The sequence below is a fragment of the Macaca thibetana genome, chromosome 3 (assembly GCF_024542745.1).
Source record: "Macaca thibetana thibetana isolate TM-01 chromosome 3, ASM2454274v1, whole genome shotgun sequence".
Lineage (NCBI taxonomy): Eukaryota > Metazoa > Chordata > Mammalia > Primates > Cercopithecidae > Macaca > Macaca thibetana.
This window is the reverse complement of record NC_065580.1, coordinates 97,678,757-97,690,325: the sequence shown is the minus strand read 5'-3', so window position 1 is coordinate 97,690,325 and position 11,569 is coordinate 97,678,757. Positions and strand designations below refer to the sequence as shown.

General features: G+C 50.4%; 1 long non-coding RNA gene across 1 annotated transcript; it reads right to left on the bottom strand.

The window, feature by feature from the left end:
• Positions 1 to 4,199: 4,199 nt before the first annotated feature.
• On the bottom strand, positions 4,200 to 11,343 carry LOC126951409 (uncharacterized). The gene is made up of 3 exons (XR_007724460.1): positions 11,243 to 11,343; positions 9,109 to 11,141; positions 4,200 to 7,012 (listed from the first exon to the last, which is right to left on the bottom strand). It is a non-coding gene; the product is annotated as an uncharacterized LOC126951409 (long non-coding RNA).
• Between the last annotated feature and the right edge of the window lie 226 nt (positions 11,344 to 11,569).

Here is an 11,569-nt window from a genome sequence, read left to right as displayed (position 1 = left end):
TTTGGCCATGAGATACATAGGGTACCCAGTTTTCTGAAAAGTATAACCCCAATAGCTAATAGATGCAATTGGTTCTCTTCACAAACAAAACAAAAGATTTTATAGAAAAAAAAATTCTCTACTCAGATTCTCTGAACACCACTTCTTCCCAGAGGTGGCCACTGTTACTGATGACTTGTCTGTCCTTCTAGCTCTTTTGTACATTCTCTCTGTTTTAAAAGCACAGTGGTAGCTCTCACTGTACATGCTGCCCTGTTCTTGGAGCTTTTCCTAAACACTGCCCATGACAATTCTCCATGACAGGTATACTGGCTCAGAAAGATATGCTCAGACCCAGTGACTCAGCCCAGATAAAACTGAAGCTAACCTCGTCTAGCCTGACACACAGAAAGGCTGCTTTAGCCTGGGTTCTAGATCCTGGCCTACAGTTTATGGGTCTGGCGACCTTAAAAACAATCAGCTAACTTGGCCACACCATCATTACCAGCACCCCCTTTCTCCCTAGGGGAGCAGAGCCATGGGGAGGAGGCAGTAAGGCACTGACCATGAGTAGACCCTCAACTATTTTCTGGAGTCAGGGGAAATTGAAAGTGCTTCTTGGAATTTTTAACTATTCTGTCTAGTAGCTATAAAAACTGTGCTCAGGTCATTAGCCCACCCTGGGTGTCTACCTCCGATCCCATTTCCTTAGTCCTCTTTGGAACTCGATGGGGTGGCCCTGGGCCTGGCCCCCACCCAGGCCTGACAGAGGCAGGAGGGTATGGCAGGGGCCTAGGGCTTTTCCCCAGACCTTGGACCCCGCAGCGTCTGCCAGGAGACGTCGAAGGAAACGCGTTTACCACCTGGGCGACCTTGACTGCAGCCGATTAAAGTTTAATCCGAGGTGTGTGCTCAGACTTGCCATGTTATTTAAACACATCAAAGGTCATAAAAAGATTCCAATGGCGTGAGCCGCTCCGACGCGGGCCCGCAGGGAGCCAGCATTTGATTCGGGTGGATTTCCAGAGCCAGGATTTAGAGCGCAGGGCGGGAAGGGGAGTATAGGAAAAAAAAGGGAAAAGTCAGCTTTCACAGAGGAACGCCAGACTTCAAAAAGGAGCAGGGGAAACCGAGTCTCGGCCCGAGGAGCAGAGACAGCGTCCTTCAATTCCGATTAACTGGGAAGACATCTAGCGGGAAGAGGTCGCAACTACAGCGGTGTCCTGCGAGCATCCTCCACCGCCGCCCACAGCGACTGCAACCTCCTGGATTGAATGGGGGTCGGAGGCCTCAAAAAGAAGCCTCTCTCTCCTTGGCCTCCCCGTCGACAGTGGAGTGCTTACTCTATTGCCTGCATGATTGCAGAGCTGGGGCTGGGCTCCCACCCAGGGCAGAGGCGCAATTTCCACCTTGAAAGAAAGATCTAGCTGCCCACCCAAAGCACCCGGCCCAGGATCTCTGAATTCCCATCTAACCCTTTCTGGAGCTCCTGATCCTAAGGCCGGCAGATCCCTGGAGCGCCCATATGTAGGTTCTCCTGAAGGGTACTGAGTGGCTCTGGGGACCAGCAGATTGCTGCAGAAGTTAAGTGAGGCCAGAGACCCGCATGCAAAACCTCTGGAACTACAGACTGCTGCCCACCGGGCCTTTGGCAGAGCACAGGAGCCTAGCTTCTTAGGATTCAAAGGTGACATTTTCCCTATCTCTGCCGTGGGGCTCCGGCCAGACCTGATCCTGGCTGCCTTCTTGCATCCAGATTCTAATTTCTGTGAAGGATTGGCCTCTCTCACTACCCCATGGAAATGAGCGCCACGTATAGAGAGCTGGCTCTTATCTGAGTTCCTCTGGCCCCGCCAGCACCTGCGAACCTTATGGCCAAAAGATGGAGAAGTCTGTGCAGGCCTCCCCATGTGCCTCGGAGATGCTCACTGCAGGTTCTCTACTGGATGCCTTCGCCTGCTTCAAATGGGGTCCCCCCTTGTAGGGACATGCCTCCTTGCTGACCACTTTGACTGAGTCTGAGTCTGAGTTCTCCTCTCTGTCTTTTTTTTTTTTTTTTTTTTTTTTTTTTTTAGACAGGGCCCCACTCTTTTGCCCAGGCTGGAGCACAGTGGTACTATCACGGCTCACTTCAGCCTCGACTTGCTGGGGATCAAGCGATCCTCCCACCTCAGCCTTCCCACAGCTGGGACCACAGGCACATGCTACCACACCTGGCTAATTTTTGTGTGTGTGTTTTTTTAAGAGACTGGGTTTCACCATGTTGCCCAGGCTCTCTCAGTCTGTTAGTTGTGGCATTAGATCATCCTAAAATTGTCAGGAAGAGTGGCACCAGTATATTCCTTTTGGGAATGATACAGAAGGCCAAGGAACCATGTTCCACATTTCAATGTATTAATCCCAGGACATTGTGGAGCCCCCACAGGCAGCTCCACTGATAGACTTTCCAGGCCTTCTGTAGAAGGACCCCCACCCTGTCATGCTCAAGTCCCTGGGACTAGCATTGATCGGCCCAGCCTCTGGGAAGCAGCTTCTTCCTTTTTCATTTTACCCATCAAGTTGCCTACCCATACTCCTCCAGGATTTGCACTCTCCCTGATTCTCAAATGAAGGCTCAAGGGACCCTGTTCTTTGGCTTTGTTACACGACCACCTACAACGCCCCCTGAAAAAATGGAAGAACTGGAAATGGTGGAAGAGGATATTCTAGCAAATGCCTTGAAACCCTTCACTGAGACATTAGCCATCTCTTATCACTCACAGAAGTGTTTCCCCAAAGGGGTACAAAGGCTATGACTCCTTCTGTGCTCCCACCAATCACCTAATGACTGGATAAACCTCAGGTAGGAAGACTCCCTTATGTTTTATTTAATCAGCTACAGACTATTAAAGTAGCAGTGGGTAAGGGTTAGGGGAAGAAAGGACTGCAGCTGGGCTAACCAGACTTAACTTCAGAAAAACTGAGACCTGGATCATATCACAAGTGAACCTGGGATCCAAGCGCCTGGATCAGTCCAGGTTCCACACTGAGTTCTAATGGGCTGCTGTGTGTGCTTGGAGCACAGCTGATCCCTTAATCCTCTCAACCTGAGACAGACAGACAGACAAACAGACACACACACACACACACACACACACACACACACACACACCACGATCCAGAAAGTCCCCTCCCAGCTCACCTGGTTAGGCCCACACTGGACCCCTGGCTGGATTCCACACCCCCAGCCAATCAACTCTGCTCTGCTCCCAGCAGAAATCACGCGGACTTCTATTCCTCAGGGTGACAAACGAGTCTGCTTGCTCTTGGTGACATCAAATTACTTTGCACCAGCCTAGGGTCCCATGACCTGACATAACCTCACATTAGATCCTAGAAATGTAAAGAAATATGGCCTTTTAAAAAGTGGCTGAGAGCAGGTAATTGCTAGCAGGCTTGAAGGGTTGTCCCAAGCTCAGCTCTCGACCTCTGCCTCTGAAGCTGATAGCAGCAGGAATTCACGTGTTTGGACTCTCTATGGGGAGAAGGTCGAGCCTGCGTTTAACTCCGGACAATAATCAGATTCTCAAAGCCCAGGTTGTTTTTGAGCAGTTACAGAAATCACAGGGAGGCTTGGACCTAAAAGGCAAGGAAGACTCAAGAGCGGCACCACCCCCACTACCCCCCAGCCAGGCTTCCGCAAAGAACAGGCTTCAGCAGAGAATGGGCTTCTGCTAAGCTTTAAAAACAGGCCGTCTTTGAGCTGCTGTAGCTTAAATATTTGTGGAGAATTACAGTTTCATTGCTTCTTATTCTTCTCCCTCCCATCTCTCCCTTCCTCTTTGTCTCCTGGCTTGTCTGTGGCTTCTCTCTTCCCCTCTCCCTCTTCCTCCGAATTGTTTGACTTCTACAGTCCCCACCCTTACCCTGACCCAAGCCCTCACCCCTGTAGTGAACTCCATCTTAGGATCAAGAGACATAGGATCCATAAACCCACCACTGTGCCCAAGGCTTGGCAGGAGTCGATATTGCTGATACCCCACAGACAGTGGGCAGAGAGCTCATGGCTTCTGCAACATACAGTTGGAGTCATTCGAGATTATTGTAAAATATGTACACACACTTTCTTCTCTTTTTAAATTTACATACCTCTTATGAGTTTCATCAAATAGCTTTTTTCTAATTTATATGCTTAATGTAGAATTTATATGAGAATTTATATGCTTAGTGTAAAAGCATCCCAGATATTTAATCACTACTCAAAAAAATTAATTAAGAAACCATAAACAACCCAAATACAAAATACTGCCATAGAAAAGATGATCAGTATCAACTCAGACAAGTGGGGTCAGAATTTATTAAGCAGCCGGGTAGTGTAAAAGTTGTCAAATTCAACAGTGTGCTATTTTCTGTTTTTACCGTTTTGCTTTCTGAAGTCGCCAAGGCTTTCAGTTAAGTCACTTTCAGAGTTCGATGGGGAGAATCATGCTCATTGTAAATTAGACTACCAGATTAAAACAAAAGAAACCATAACACCTTTATTCATTCTTTTCTTTAAAAATCCCTTATTGCTAGGGGGATATTTTCAATGCTCGGCATCGAATTTCTTTCTGAAAACTGCAGTTGTTCTGATGAGCCATCAATTCAGTGCAAACTTTCCTAGTTTAATCATTAGAAATTTCTTTTGAGTTTCTACCAGGGGAGGAGTTGTGCTGAAATGGAATATAGTCATTTACCCACTAATAAGTGAATATATGTCAATTTAGGACACACTAAGGACTGAGGTATGTTTTTTGTGTTCCCCCATAATTCTGACACAGCAACAGAAATTTTCTATTAAAGGACAATTCACTCATATAAAAAGGTAACATAAATCTTCCTCTTTCATATGTAATTTTTAGAAAGATGAGACAAGATTTTTAGGCAAGATGGGTCTACCTCTCAAACCCCTCTTTTGTCCAGCTTACTCCTGGGTGAACCCTCAGGTTTTTTCTAGAGTTTCATTGCAATAACCCCATTTCAAGTCCTTTTGCTCAATCTTGAAATATAACAGATCTTCGAAATCCTATGGTGGGGGTGAAATGATGTGACACTATCTGGGATTTACTTCAAAATACTAAAAAGAGAGAGAGAGGAAGTGGATAATAAAACATTTGAAGATGAAATTATAATAGCGGTCAAAACTAGGAGCTGGGTACATAGGGGTTTGTTATGCTTGTGTGTGTGTTTGACAAAGTCCATAATAAAAGGATTAAAAAAAAAAAAAACAACTATGTGGGGCAAAGGTGGAAAAACTATCCCTGCCAAAGGGCTACCAAAAAACAAAAAAGTGGTCTGTTGGTTAGCACCTGTAGTTGCCCATTCCTAATTCTTGATTTCCAGAAACAGAAAACGACCTTACTCCCTTTTCACTTCTCTGGAGTCAGCGGCCAACCCTGATGCTTTCTTTCCGGTAAACTCCCTCTCCCAACCCATAAACTGAATATCTAAACCCAAGGTTGGGGGCTGATTGATGGAGCTTCCGTAGTCAGCTCCCCTCACCAGAGTGTAAATACCCATAAAAACTAATATCAGAAGTTCGTACTGAGCGCTTCGTTTCCCTGAGAGCTGGGCGGAACGGGGCTGGAGCCACGGGACAAAGGAACCGCGGCTCCTCCTTGAACAGTGCCGGGTGCTCTAAACCCGCTCAGCTAGGGTCCTTGGAGCCAGACGGAGGTTCTGGGGAGGACATGTGAACCGGGCAACGCCAGTCCAGGACTCACCTTCCACGGGGGACAGGTGTATTTACAAAGCCACAGGAGAGGGAATGGTGAGTGGTCGGAAAAGTGAGTTAGGAGATGCGCCAGCGAAGTATGTCACCAGGCTGGTCCGACAGGGTGAATTTTTTTTCGTAGGGCTGGTTATGATGCCTGTATTTCACCCACATGACATTGGATGCGCACATTCACTCTGTGTGTATACGCACGTTTGATGCGTGAATGTGCGTGCATATCGAGGCACACACATCGTTATAATTACAGCATATAACGTGCCCATAAAACTCTGATCACACCTCAGTGTGTACTTGAAGGGGTCCTGAGTTCCCCTTCCTCGTCGCTGCGCTGGTGAATTTCCTTCCCTCCGTCGCGTTGTGCATTAAGAATTCGCAGCTGGGAACAGGGCCGTGGGAGTTCTTAGGAGTCTAGGGCGAGATGGACCCCCGCGGGCCCAGGCCGCCTGGCTGCCTGCGCTGCTTTCTCAGCGAGAAAGCCGAGTCCGGCTTTCGTGCAAACCCCCTACTTCCTTCAAACGCTCGAAGTCTTCAGTGTATTTGTTGACTTAAAGAATGAACTGCCCAGTCCTGGTTTCCTGTTTTGTTGCGGGTGTAAGCATCAAGCTAGGGCGGGGGTGGGCGCCCAAGGGTAAAATTCCTTTGGGCCAGTGGCAGAGTCGGGTACAGAGACCCCTCGTCCTCTTCACGTCGCAGCCGGACGGAATTCTCCGGGCCGTCCCGCGCTCGCCCAGCGCCCCAGCTGAGTGACCCGCAGGTCACTCCCTGGGTGGCAGGGGCCCCACAGTCCAGCAAGCCGGTGTCCCCCGCGGGCTGGCCGCGCACTGCGAGAAGACATTTCCTCCTTCCGGCCGAGCCCTTCTCCAAGCTCCCTCTGCTTCTAACTCACCCTCCGGTCCTTTACGCGAAGGCTGTCTCCAGCTCCAGTGAAGAGCGATCAGAGGCACTGTCGGAGGAAAGAGCTCTTCCACCACCGCCGCCGCCGCCGCGGCCGCGGCCGCTGCCGGCTTCGGAGTCACCTAGGCCTCCCAGAGCCGAGTTTTGGAGGCCGGAGTTTGCGCCAACTCTGGGGAGTCCAGGCGCGGCTGGCCAAGGCTTTGCAGTGGAGGATGCTCCTCATGGGAGTCTGGAACCTGGTTGTTCTGAAATGGTGTGTGTCGGGTGGAGATCTCCTTGCTCAGAGACTCTCTGGGGGAAACAGGGCAGGGCTGTACTCAAATTGGAGTTTTCCTTGAGCTCCTGCCGTATTTTCTGAGGCCCTGTGCACTAGTGGCTTTGTGGTACCTGGGGGAAAAAAAAAAAAAAAAAAAAAAAAAGAACTCTACAGGCAGCAGGAGAGCTGCTCCTCCAAAAATCTGCTGTCCTTCAGATCCACCCCATGAAGGGATCTTAAAGGCAAAGTGGGGGTCCCTGTGGATCTTCCTGGACTTTGCACTTCCACTTTCACCATGTTAACATTTGGTCACCACAGTGACCGTAGCCCAAAACTATCCCCACAGCCTCAAGCCTTTTACTGCCTTATTATTGTTTCAAATGCACAAAAATCTAGAACAAAAGCTTGAGTGAGTGACTCAATGCGCTATTTCCCTGTCCACTGGCTAACTTCAACCCAGATCTCAGGACCTACCAACCCTTTCACCTTAAGAAAGAGGGTACAGCTTCCACCTGATGGGGACACTCAAAATTCCCTCCGTAAGCAGAGCAGTCCCCCACTTGCTCCTTTCCCAAATGATCTGCTCAAGTTTGGCTTCAGAGGTGCTACACTGTTTGATGATTTTGTTTTTTCTCTTTCTCTCTCCTCAGCCCCTCAACCAGTTTTTCCTCTGGATCTTTCTTCCTTTGACATTATCTCTGTGCCCCAGCCCACCTAGGGTGGGAGAGAGTGGGTTAAGATGTTCTGCAAAAGTGGCTTGTAAAGCTGCTTGGATACATTAAAAGCACATGAATATCCTTAAATACAAAGTGTCTTTAGAACCAACCAAGGAATGTTTATCCTAATGCTGGATGAATGCAAAGAAATGGTGCCAGGGAGCAGCACTGACAGCCTCCTCGGAGTTAAAGTGAGAGCAGGTAAATTTCATTTGCTAATGAAAATCAAACTCGATTAAAACCTGGTTTCCCTTTGTCCTTTTCTCCTCCAACGCTGGGAGCCCAGAGCCCCATGGACCAGGCTGGCATCCAGTCCCCCAACCAGAAAAACCGAGCCATAGTCTTTTTCTTCAGTGAGAAGCTTTTGGGCAACCAAACCCTGCAGGGCACCCTGGTCTATCCCAGGAGGTAAGAAGCCTTGTCAGCCAAGGCATTTTGGAACACTGAGAAATGCTCTGGTAATTCCTTAAACAAAGGCCCTGCTGCAGAAACTACCCTCCAGTCCTTCCTGCGCTGCCCTCTCAGGGCTCCTCTGGGGAAATCGGTGCACCACGCAGTACCTGGGAAATGACTGCAGCCTCTCCCACCTCTCCCACCTCTACTCATGCAGCACTCTGCTTGGCTGTCATGCCTAAGGTGCCACCGCGGCCGGCCGATCCTAGTGGGTGCCCTGGCTTCCCCAGTCTAACCCATGAGGAGTCTGAGAATATAAAATTGTCAGGTTGATGGTGCCTCTATGCAATCCTATAGGAATTCCTGAGCCTGGAGAACAAAAAATCAGAGGGACAGACAGCTCAGAAGGTCAGGATCCATTACTTTGGCAGGCAAGCAAATCTTGACCTTGCCGTTGGGAAAAGAGGAAAAACGCTTGGAGGGTCTGTGCTTGCTTCCCAGAGCACAGTCGCCTTAATTGTCCTCCAACCTTTCTTTTGCCACAGCAAGTCAATTTGTTGGCTGCCTGGCAGGGAAAGAAATTATATTGGGAACCATTAAGAAATGTCTTATCTCCCCCAGCAGAAGACAGGGAAGGAAGATTATTCTTGCTTAAAAGCGAGTAGAAATTCTGAAACTCAGACCCAAAATTATTCAGAGCTTGTTCTTCTTCTATAAACCACCTCCACTGATTGGTGGCTACAACTCAATACTGACAGGACATGTAGACATTTGAAAACAGTGGGGGCATGCCAGGACGCCATGGACCTGTCTGTTAGAAAAATAAAAATATATATTGAGATCCAAGACAAGAAGCGAACAAGCAGGGTGCGTTCTTCTAAGCAAGCATGTTTTGAGAAGGTTTTGTTTTGTTTTGTTTTTGTGGTTGTTGTTGTTATTGTTTTAACATGGGGGAACTAAAAAAAGCCCAGATAAATTTGATCACTAAAGGTGCACCATAAATCTCAATAATTCAGGCCCCAAGCTCTTTCTGGGCGAGAGAACCACATTTAAGGAGCAAAGCTTAATTTGAGATGCAATCCAAAGCCTTCCCCCAGTACCATCCCTTCCAGACAAACCTGCTTGTGGCTCCTCGGCCGACAAGATGAAATCTTGTCTCATCAGTTTTGGTGAGGAGGGACCCAGTCGTCTGTGGAGCTGAGGCCCTTTCTCTGTGCGCAGGGTTCGGGGCTCCGGTGAAGTGGAAGGGGGAGGGAAGAATGTGGAGCCGGCCTTGGCCGCGGTGTGCACCGGCAGCTGCGCCATGGCCAGAGGTGAGCTGGCACAGGCGCAGGCTAGTGGGGGCTCCCCAAGCTGTGTTTTCGTTTTTCCGGGTCTGGCTGGAAAACCGAAGACGCTCAAAGCCCTGGCTGAGTAGGGCGGAGGCAGAGAAGAGTCGGTAAACATCGCCCCAAAAACCCCACGAAGGCACCAAAAAATTCTGGGCAGCAGAACTGAGTCAGAGCCGAGAACTTTAAAAAGAGAGAGAAAATTAAGCGTGAGGGCATGCGGGCAGTGGGCCTTTTGCTGCTGCCTGGGTCTCCACGCTTGCATGGCAGTTCTCATGCTGGCTAGACTGCAACTTTCAACTTGACCTTGGCCTCCAGCCGTGTCTGACCCGTATGTAAAACCGCCTTCAAGTCCCTAGGAACAGGGGCCTCGAACCCTACTCTGTCTCTTTGTCGCTGAGTTTTACAATGCCACTTGGAGGGAGGAAAGGGGGTGGTGAAAGGGCCAGAAAGGAACAGAAAAGTCAGGTCCCTACAGAAGCTAGTTCCTGAGTCTGCAAATGACCAGTCAGGGAGAAGGTAAACTGGGGGCAAATCAATATTTACCCAGAACTGCTAAAAAGTCAAGAAGGAAAGGGCAAACTTGGAAGGGCGGGGGGTGGCTGGTGTGGTGGTCATAGAAGGTTTTATTGGGCGACACTTACATTGGTCAGGACAAACCCAGGATCAGGACAGATAAAAGCCCAAGCCCAGCCACATTGGTCTGGACCCTGCAGGAAGCCCAGGGGCCTTAGAGAGCAGATGGTGGGGGGTGTGTGTGTGTGTGTGTGGGGGGGGGTGGTATGCATGCTGCTCTGAGTTTAGGGCTGAATGTGCAAGCTAGGAGCAGAGGACAGGTCCAAGCCTGGCTTCTCACCAGTCAGCCTAGGGTGGAAAAGAATCCAGCACTCTCCCCAGCACTATTCCGGTAATGTGCCCACTTTCACTTTGAACGCTTGTTCCTCTTCTAGGCATCTCACCAGCTCACAGTAGTGAATCAGGAAGTGGAAGTATGTGACCCTAAAGCAGCAGGACCCCTAGAGCCCCTCGTCAAAACATGGCAGCTGCAAGAGGGGTCGCTGCTTGGTTCTTCAGCACCAACACCCTGCCATGCTAACAGTAAAAGGTTGCATTTCCCAGGCACAGAGGAAAGGCTTCTTGGGCTGGTTCTTGGGCAAAGAAGGACTAGGCACCCTCTGCAGGCTGGAGATCCTACTTGAGGGGAAGGCAGGAAGCGGCCCCAAAGAGCCCCTTTTTCTTGTCCCAAAATAGAGTGAAACAGTGGATTCCCAGGTTCCTGGAGAGTCAGGTCCGGTCCACAAAGAAGCTGGAGGCGTTAGAGCCCAGAAGGGGGGCTTGAGTCACAGCCAGAAGCACCGCTGGGGCTTGTTCCTCTTAAGCCCCTTCCAGAACAAGCCAGCCACACTGGCAAGGTGGGAGCATGGATGAATGGTGCACACGGATCGCTCACTCTATCTCAAAGTCTCTGGAGGAGGAAGCGTTGTTACAGGGTCAGAGCAAGGAACAGGCTGTATACCTAAGTGTGTGAATGCGAGTGAGTGTGTCAGTGTACACGATGTTTGTGTGTGTGATGAGTCGTTCTGAGTCTATGGGTCTAAATGCAAACATATGAAATTGCTCACTAACAGTGTGGACAGGGAAGGGATAGGGGCTCCTAAATGCAGTCCAAGCCTCCAGTGGAATGTCCTAGGATATCCGCAGGAACCGACAAGCAGCAAACACCCTGCCACTGTTTCCCTGGAAAGAGCAAAATCGCAACTCCATGGAAGCTGAAGGCGCCGATGTCCGTCCTAGGGTCTCACTGCAGAAATACGCGCCGGTTCCTGGAAAGAAAACAGCCCCAGAGGCCTCAAGAAACACCCATTCTGAGCTAGGCTGGTCCCGTCCTCCCCACTCTCCCATCCCTGACGGTCGGCAGAATTACCTGACCTGTCCCCACCGCTCCAGATCGCAACCCAATCGCGAGCCCACCTCCCCTCCCCGCCTGGTTGCGCGGGTCTGGGCCCCACTGGGATAAAGGGAGGGAAGGGGGGCGGAGATGGGGCCGCCCTTCCTTCCCTGCCCCACCCGCACGTTCCCCCGCCTCTCCCCCCGGTGAATGCTGCGCGGCGGCGCGGCTGGCGCTGGCGCTGGGGATGGCGCGGGCCGCGGCGGGGACGGCGGGTGCACCGTGCAGAGCTGGAGTCGGAGCCGCCCGCTTTGCATACGCCGTGGGCGGAGCGGGGGGGCCGGGCCAATGGGCGGCCGCCTG